Source organism: Lagopus muta, chromosome 1 (assembly GCF_023343835.1).
Source record: "Lagopus muta isolate bLagMut1 chromosome 1, bLagMut1 primary, whole genome shotgun sequence".
NCBI lineage: Eukaryota > Metazoa > Chordata > Aves > Galliformes > Phasianidae > Lagopus > Lagopus muta.
The window spans coordinates 37,374,820-37,383,397 of record NC_064433.1 but is presented as its reverse complement, the minus strand read 5'-3'; the positions used below and the strand labels follow the sequence as shown (position 1 = coordinate 37,383,397).

Below are 8,578 nucleotides of genomic sequence, written 5' to 3'. Positions count from 1 at the left end.
GAAAAGGATAATAGTTATATTTAATTTTATATTAAACTTCCAACCAGAATACGTGTTCCCAAAATAGAAGTTAAAGCCTTTACAGATAAAAAATTTATAATGACCAACACCAGATTTTCTCAGGAGAAAACAGGTAAACATTGGTTATATTCCCTCTCTGCTCTCCTGACAAACCTTACCTTTGTTCAAGGTTAAGTATCATCAAATTCTGTGAATCTCAAAGCAACATTCTAGTTGCTACCTATCTGTGGATAGCTTTAACTCCAAAGTAGTAATAAGAAAAGTATTTTGTAGCAAATTCTCAAAGGCTATTTTAAAAACATTGTTAGAAATCCCCCTTTATAAGACCATTTTCATTTAAGCAGCAGCAGATTTGTTAGAACAGAAGTCTGAAAGCATTTGCATGATCTCCTATTACAGACTTTTAAAAATGCAAATTTAAGTGATCGAACTATTTGCAACCTTCCTCACTCTCTCACCAACTAACCTGAACAACAATACGCAGCCTCCGTCAACTCTGAGTTTTATAACATTTTTCTTAGATTAAAAGAAAAATTTATTTTCATAATACAAACCATAAACCATTTGCAAGAGTTACTGCCTCCCTCAAGCTTAGCCTAAAAATCTTTGCCATTTACAAACTGATGGAATTTATTAAGCGAGTTAAGGTCTCTCATCACTGAATTTAGATGAGAGAGGTCGAAATAAGCCCAGTCTGTGTCATGTTGTCAACCTGCAGCATCATTCTAATTTGTTGTAAAGAGCATGAAGTACTGGTTGTTACTTCAGCAAGCTCAGAGTTTAGCTTTTCCTGGCTAGGATTAATGACCCATTTTCCTCTGTAAGTGTTGTCTCCTCTGTCAATCAGGTCACATGCTTTTCCTTCTGGGCAGAGTCCAAGACCTTTGTAGGTGATGAACTCATTAACTGAGAAACAGTCATAGAATTCAATCGCATTGACATCAGTAGGTTTTAAGCCTGCTTTTTTAAAACATTTTTCTGCAGCTTTTTTAGTCATATCATAACCAACCATCTTCATACAACTGTTCTCTTCAAATGTCCTTGGGTAATCAGTACCCATCACCTGGGCTAGAATTTCCACAGCTTGAGGCTGTGACTTACACCTTTTCACAAAGTCCTCACTAGCCAAAATTGCAGCTGCAGCGCCATTTGATGTTGGACAGCACTGTAAGACAGTCAAGAAATCAAAAATTTTGTGAGACTGCAGGACTTCATCAAATGTGTGTTCCTTTTGGAACTGGGAATACGGGTTGTTGGTTGAATGGCTGTAATTCCTCCGTGCAATTTTTGCAAAGTACTCTGGATTTGTCCTGTATTTCTCCATATGTTCTTTGCCAGCATTTGCAAACATCTGCGGTGTTACTGGAGCACTTGCTAAGCTGTATTTATTTATCATGATTTCTAAGTGTTTGTCCATTGGATTTGTTCTATCTGAAAAACCTTAAGCAGGGGATCCTTTTGCCATTCTCTCAAAGCCAAGTGCCAGAACACAGTCAGCCAAACCTCCCTCTACCAGCTGTCTGGACACGAACAAAGCAGTAGATCCGGTGGCACAGTTGTTGTTAACATTAATGATAGGAATGCCAGTTAAACCCAAACCGTGATAGATGGCCTGTTGTCCACAGGTTGAGTCACCAAAACATAACCCACACAGGCCTGCTCCACTGCTGAATACGGAATCCCAGCATCAGCTAAAGCCTTCTGGCCAGCCTCTTTAGCCTCTTTAGGTCAGGATAATCAACGCTGTTCTCACTGGGCTTTGCAAACTTGGTCATGCCGACACCCACCACAAACACCTGATGCTGCGTGATGGTCCCCATTTTGTCCATGGGGCTGGATGAGATCCACCCGAGAGTGCTGAGGGAACTGGCAGAGGTGACAGCCAAGCTGCCTGCCATTATCTATCAGCTCTCCCTGTTGATTGGTGAAGTCCCAGAAGACTGGAGATTTGCCAGTGTGACTTCCATCTACAATAAGGGTTGTAAGGAGGATCTGGGGAACTATAGGCCTGTTAGCCTGACCTCAGTGCCTGGGAAGGTTACAGAGCAGATTGTCTTGAGGGAGTGTGTGTGTGGGACAGCCAGGGGATCAGACCTGGCCAGCATGGGTTCACAAAGGGCAGGTCCTGCTTGACCAACCTGATCTCCTATGATATATTGACCCGTCTGGTAGATGAGGGAAAGGCTGTTGATGTAGTCTACCTAGACTTCAGCAAAGCCTTTGACACTGTCTCCCACAGTATTCTGCTGCAGAAGCTGGCAGCCCGTGGCTTGGATGGGTACACTCTTGGCTGGATAAGGAACTGGCTGGAAGGCTGGGCCAGAGAGTGAGTGGTGATGAATGGAGGTGGCGACCGGTCACGAGTGGTGTTGCCCATGGGTCGGTGCTGGGGCCTGTCCTCTTCAATGTCTTTATTGGTGACCTGGATGAGGGCATTGAGTGCACCCTCAGCAAGTTTGCAGATGGCACCAAGTTGGCTGGAAGTATCGATCTGCCTGGGGGTAGCGAGGCCCTACAGAGGGATCTGGACAGGCTGGATAGCTGGGCTGAAGCCAATGGGATGAGTTTCAACAAGGCCAAATGCTGTGTCCTGCACTTTGGCCACAACAACCCCAGGCAACGCTACAGGCTTGGGGCAGAGTGACTAGAAGACTGCATAGAGGAAATGGATCTGGGGGTATTGATTGATGCTGGGCTGAATATGAGCCAGCAGTGTGCCTGGGTGGCCAAGAAGGCCAATGGCATCCTGGCTTGCATCAGGAATGGTGCTGCCAGCAGGAGCAGGGCAGTGATTGTCCCCCTGTACTCAGCTGTGGTGAGGCCGCACCTCGAGTGCTGTGTCCAGTTTTGGGCTCCTCACTACAAGAAAGACATTGGGGCCCTGGAACAGGTTCAAAGAAGGGCAACAAAGCTGGTGAGGGGTCACCCCTTCAAAACTCCTTCCTCATGACGTCACATGACATGCAGTGTCCCTTTGCCCAGTTTAATTTATCTGTCCTAATGCTGTTCCTTCACAGCTCCTTGGGCCCCTCATTGCGTATGGCGTTGTGTCTGTACAAGACTGCTTAGCCGCAGCTATAAACAGTGTGCTATCAATATTGTTTTTCTCCTAGGACCAGACACTCTGAAGAAAACAATTCCATCCCAGCTTAAACTAAGGCACCTAGAAACTTCTTTTAAGTAAGAAAAATAATTCCTGGGGATAAATGCCACACTTGTAACCTGGACTGTGCTGCTTTGCTCCAACTTACTCCCAGCTGGGCTGTGAAAGGGTCTTCATCTTCTTGGATACATAATCAGATTTTCGTTAGTTTCTACATCATGTTTTACATTATAAGTATAGGGGAATGAGAGCACACAGGAGAAGCAGAGACTAGGATCAGATGAAGAAAAAAAAATATTTTCTGAGAAAAAACAGTATTTGGTTTTGATGCTTTGCCTGATCCCAGGAAAAAGTACTATCCAGAGTAATTCACTGCCAAGTGAATAAGAAAATAAATAACCTTTCTGATATATTATTTTTATATAACAGAAGCATTTGTGTTGCTATTGAAGACACTAAGGACATGTCTACTATGGCACTGAAAACATGGGTGGTGTCTTCCAAGTTAGAATGTGCTGTGACTTTTTCATGCCTTGAATAATTTTCTTTCCACGCATGGTGTGATGTATGGACTATGAATATGTAGTGTTTGAGCATCACTCTATCTTTTTGTGGAGAAATATTCCACACTAGACCAGCTGGGTTTAATGTCTGGCCATGCAAGCACCTCACTGGGACAAGGACAATGAGGCCCTGTTGGATGTGGCTTTTACCTTTCCAGCTGTGTACTCCCTTCTCAATGTGCCTCTCGTCTCTGACCTCTTCCTTTGCAGTAATTCATACTATGTACTTGTTCACCTTGGCAGTGTGGAAGAGCTGACATTTCTCCATAGTAAAAGAACTTCAGTTTTGCACAAAATCTGTCTCAGATGCTGTGGCAGTGGCAGTGGCGCCCGCCAGCCCTGGGACTCTTCTAAGAGAAAGGATTGCACAGTGCTGGGCATGAATCACATGGCACATTGATAAGGATGGACATTACTCATCGGATACCATGGAGCCAGTGTGGCAGAACCGTCATGGTCTATTTTGAACTTGTTATCTCACGCTCACTTCCTTGTACATCATGCATTAGCCTCAACAATAACCTACTAAAATAACCCACATCTCTTGTTTCTAGGAAAGATCTGCTGCTTCTTACCATCATTCAACATGTTTACTCGTGAACAAGAGTGTAAGCAGCTACAAAATGGAGTTTTAATGAAGCCATTAGTAGTTTGTCCTTACGTGCATCTGTGACCCACTGACTCTTGCCTATACTCTCCCGTGCTTGGCCTTCAGAGGAGTCTAAAATTTAATAAATTTAAATGTATTAAAAATTAATTAATTAAAATTATTTATAAAATTAAATAAATTTAATAAAGCCCAGGTTTTATTCAAAGATAATTTAGCTAGCCACAGTTCATTTCTTCTCTTTTTCAGATTTTTGTGCCATTTAGGTCACGACCTGTCAAATTAGCACAATACTAGGGTTTTAATTAAAAATGGGCCAGCACGACTAAGCATAGCTTTGCAAATAATAACATAAGATGAATAAGGGTAAGAAACAGAACTGACTTTATTTGAGACCAGATTTTGGCATCCTTCTGGTGAATAATAATGAAGCCTTTAAGTAATTCTGTTCCTTTCATTTTATTCATTTCTGTGGATCTGTTTCCAGGGTAGGACTCAGTGCAGCATAAGCTAGGCCTTTATGATTTCATATCGTTTGGAGATGAGACAGCTTTCCTGCTCCAACTCTTCAAGTATTTGGAATATTTCATAGCTTGTCTCCTGTCTTGATCTCTTCATCTTCCCTTAAAACATGGCTAGAATTTGTTTGCTTGGATCTAACATTTTTAAGCTTTCTCCTGATTTCTTGAAAATATCACTGATTATGTGTGATGCATCTTCTGGAGATATCAGTTTTCCACTATTTTAGTCCAATATTTAAGAACAGAACTACATCTGCATGCAGTCCGAGGAATAGTATAACTGCTATTGCTTTGCTTGAAGCTATGACCACGTCTGAATTTATTCCAACATTTTTGTAATCAGGAAATCACAACCAATAAACTTTTATATCTCTACCCACTGGGAAATACTGAGTTGTTTCCTCTGTGCTGGTAAGCCCAATTTTTCTTGCCCCTTCAGATCTAGATGAAGGCTGTACCCAATCCTGTGTGGTTCCTCCTGTCCTGTGTGCACTGTGTGTCTTGGTGATGGCACTGCGGGACACCTTTCCTGAAAGGAAGCAGCATCACTGGTACAATGTTACAGGGGGGTGACAAGTGCCAATGCTCAGAGTGCCTGCCAAGGAGGAGAAAGCAGGAGTACACCTGAGGGGGCTAGTGGGATGCTAGTGATGCAAGCAGCAGATTTCCACAAGGGAAAGTACAAGTGCCAGCAGATTGATCAGAAAACAGAGCAAACTTCGGCTCCTCCATGCTTAGAAATACAGACATACAGGGGCCTACTAACTCTTTCATGAACATTTTCTGCTGGGAGCTTTGAGCATATTTTATCTCACACCTTACAGATAAGAATTTCCTCAGTTTTTCATATCAGATCCTTTGAGAATGTCAGAAGTCTTGCAATAAAATGCATTACCATAAAAAAGTTGCGAGCCAAGCCACACAGGAAATGTAGATCTGTATTAGAATCTGAAACAGCTGAAAAGCTTTAGTCTTAAGAGCTGACCTTAGAAATCATTTATGAATGTCTGAATATGAGTGCAGATTCAGCCCCTGGAAGCAGAAAATTTGCAAGAGGAACTCTCAGCTGCACTGCTCTCTGTGCTTGGGAACCTCTCTTGAGCTCTCTTTAGGAAAAGGTAGATTTTTCCTTTCCTTTTTTCCTTACATAGGAAGGGAGCAAGGTCAAGAAATAGCTTGTTGAAAGCCATGGCTAAAATGGGCTTTGTTTCTATTAATCTATGGGTATATTACAAATTGGAGGGACTGCAAACAATTGAATCAGTGGTATGTATCTTCACTTATATTTATCATATTAACTTCCATGGAGGTCAGAGAGGGTTATCTGTATAAAACATCGAGGGAATTATCTTTCTAACCCATAAACAGTAAGTCCTAAACTAGTAGAAAGAATAATTGTTTTAAATCCAATTAATCTGAAACATATCATTCTGAATATGTTTTTCCTGAGTACAAGGGTTAGTCTCTAGAAGCTGGGTCAGAAAAGACGTATGAAGGAGACTTTATTCTTCTAAGCTGAAAAGAATTGGTATTATTTAGTGTCCCCACATGTCCATTCCCCTTGTTCTCTCAGATACACCCTGTTTCTTTTCCTCCCCTACCCTGGTTTCATATTTGCTCCTATAGTAGAAGTACTCGGCAGGCTGTAAACTGTTGAGTAGATGCAGGCAGACTCAGTGGGATACATAGGGATACATCCATCCTTGGCCAGATGCCATAGTCTAAAGTGTTCTGCACACTAACTTCTGCCCTTGGTATTTGATGCAGTCATGGCACCAAATCCTATTTCTATAGCTGTAAATGTAAACTAGTGCTCCTGGTGGTCACGTTTCAGCAACATTTTTACAGATGAACACTGCTTCCTGGTTTGTATAACTATTGTATAATATACAACTATTGTTTGTATAGCTATTGGAAGCCCGTAAGTCTCTCAACACGGTAGCTTGCAGGGTCTGAAAATAAGGTTTACTGTGAATTCAAGAGAGAAGCAAAAATGTAGAATGGGTTTATGAGACAGTTAAGGCAATTTATTTTACTCTGCAAAGCAATCTATTTGTATCACTATGCCTATGTATTTTCTGCTATTATATGCAATACAAAAGCTACGCGGTGCCTACACGTTCTGTGAGGTGTTAGCAACCATTTTAATCACCACCTGGAGGAGACAGCCGGCTGCAAGCCTGCAGCTGGTTTTAGCTCATGGAGGAACAAGTATTGTGTATTTTTTACCAGGGAAGAAATCGCCAGGTTTATGTGCACTGATGAAGTATGCCGTCCCTTGGTATTGCTGGCAGGTGCAGGGTGGTGGCCCAGCTTTGCGTCACCTCCCAGACAGGTCTGCCTGCACGTAATGCTGCCGTGCATCGCCCTGATTCTGTGGCACAGATGTAGGGCATTCCCCCAGTCGTGGCACATTCCTCAGGAGTGGCAGCACAGTGCTCACGTTGCTGGTAACTGCGCCCTGTACTGTGTACCAGGAGCTCAGCGCTGCCACCACCTCCGGAAGCACAACATCCACTGCAGAGCCTATTACAAATTCATTACAACTTAAAAATATGTTCTTAATCTGGGGACTTGGTACTGTTGTTCTTCACTTCAGGTTGGAAGTAATGTTCATGGGAATGCAGAAGAGACAAATCCTTTCTGTCTTTTAATCCATGAGCTGCGACACAGCAGGAAAAGCAGTGCCAACTTGCACACCGGGCCGGCAGCAGACAGGCATGCCTGTGTGACAGCGCAGTGTCCCCATCTCACACACACATGAACACAGTGCTCACCCGCAGTCATTCCTGACCTATTACAGAATGTGTTTGTGTGTCGGCTCTTGTATTTTTAGCATTTATTTTTGTGGTACTGATTTTATATCCCACTGAGCAGAGGAGACTTGAAAGCAGCAGCCTTGCGGCAGCGCAGAACTATTTCCCTGTCTTCCCTCCCATATGAAATTCTGTTTTGAAAATAGCATCTATCAGATATTTCTTGCCTCTTAGACCTGCTGTTTGGGTTTTCCTGCACATAAGTAACTTGCAGGGAACAAAAATAAGACACTATATGCTCCTCCAGATTGCAATTATTTTTTGTAATTAAAAAATCACTCCCTTGCTGTTTCTCTCCTTCAGGATAATTATTTAATGTAAATGAGTCCTTCTTGCACAGACACTGCCTCTCTTTCTCAGCCTTTTCATCTCTGCCAGGGCTGATTAAAAAGCCTGCCTATGACCGAGAGCTCGACTCATGTTTGGGAATAAAACTGCAATCTAATGTTGCAATTGCAGTGGGATAAAAGGCCTCTTTGTGCTCCTTCCCGCATGTCTGGATGCTGAAACCTGCCTGCCCTGGGGGCTCAGCCCCTAGTGGGGCAGCAGGGCAGGATGTGACCCACTTCTGCTGGAGGCAGGGTGCTGGGCACTGCCCTGCCCACAGTACCCAGGGAAGCCCAGCCTGCAGCACCTGCCTGCCCGGCCCATGCACATCCTTGAGTTTTCCCACTCAAACAACAGGCCGGAGGAGCTTAATTGTATGGTTTGGTTTGTTTCCTTTGTTTTGATACAAGGGAAACAGGGAGAGCTGCCTTTAGGCAACATTTGGAGGTCAGAGTTTACAATTTAAGCACATATAAAATTAAGATTATGTGGCACTGGTGGTTAAACAGCAGAGCATCCCTGCAGCAAGATTATAATAGAAGACACAAAATCCATCTGTATCTTCGCCCACATCCCCTCCTGTAGTTCCCCATACTCCCACAGCACCTCTGGCTTTCCCC

At 43.2% G+C, this 8,578-nt stretch overlaps 1 pseudogene; it reads right to left on the bottom strand.

Moving 5' to 3' along the window:
• Positions 1-685: 685 nt before the first annotated feature.
• Positions 686-1,841, bottom strand: LOC125688270 (sterol carrier protein 2-like; annotated as a pseudogene).
• Between the last annotated feature and the right edge of the window lie 6,737 nt (positions 1,842-8,578).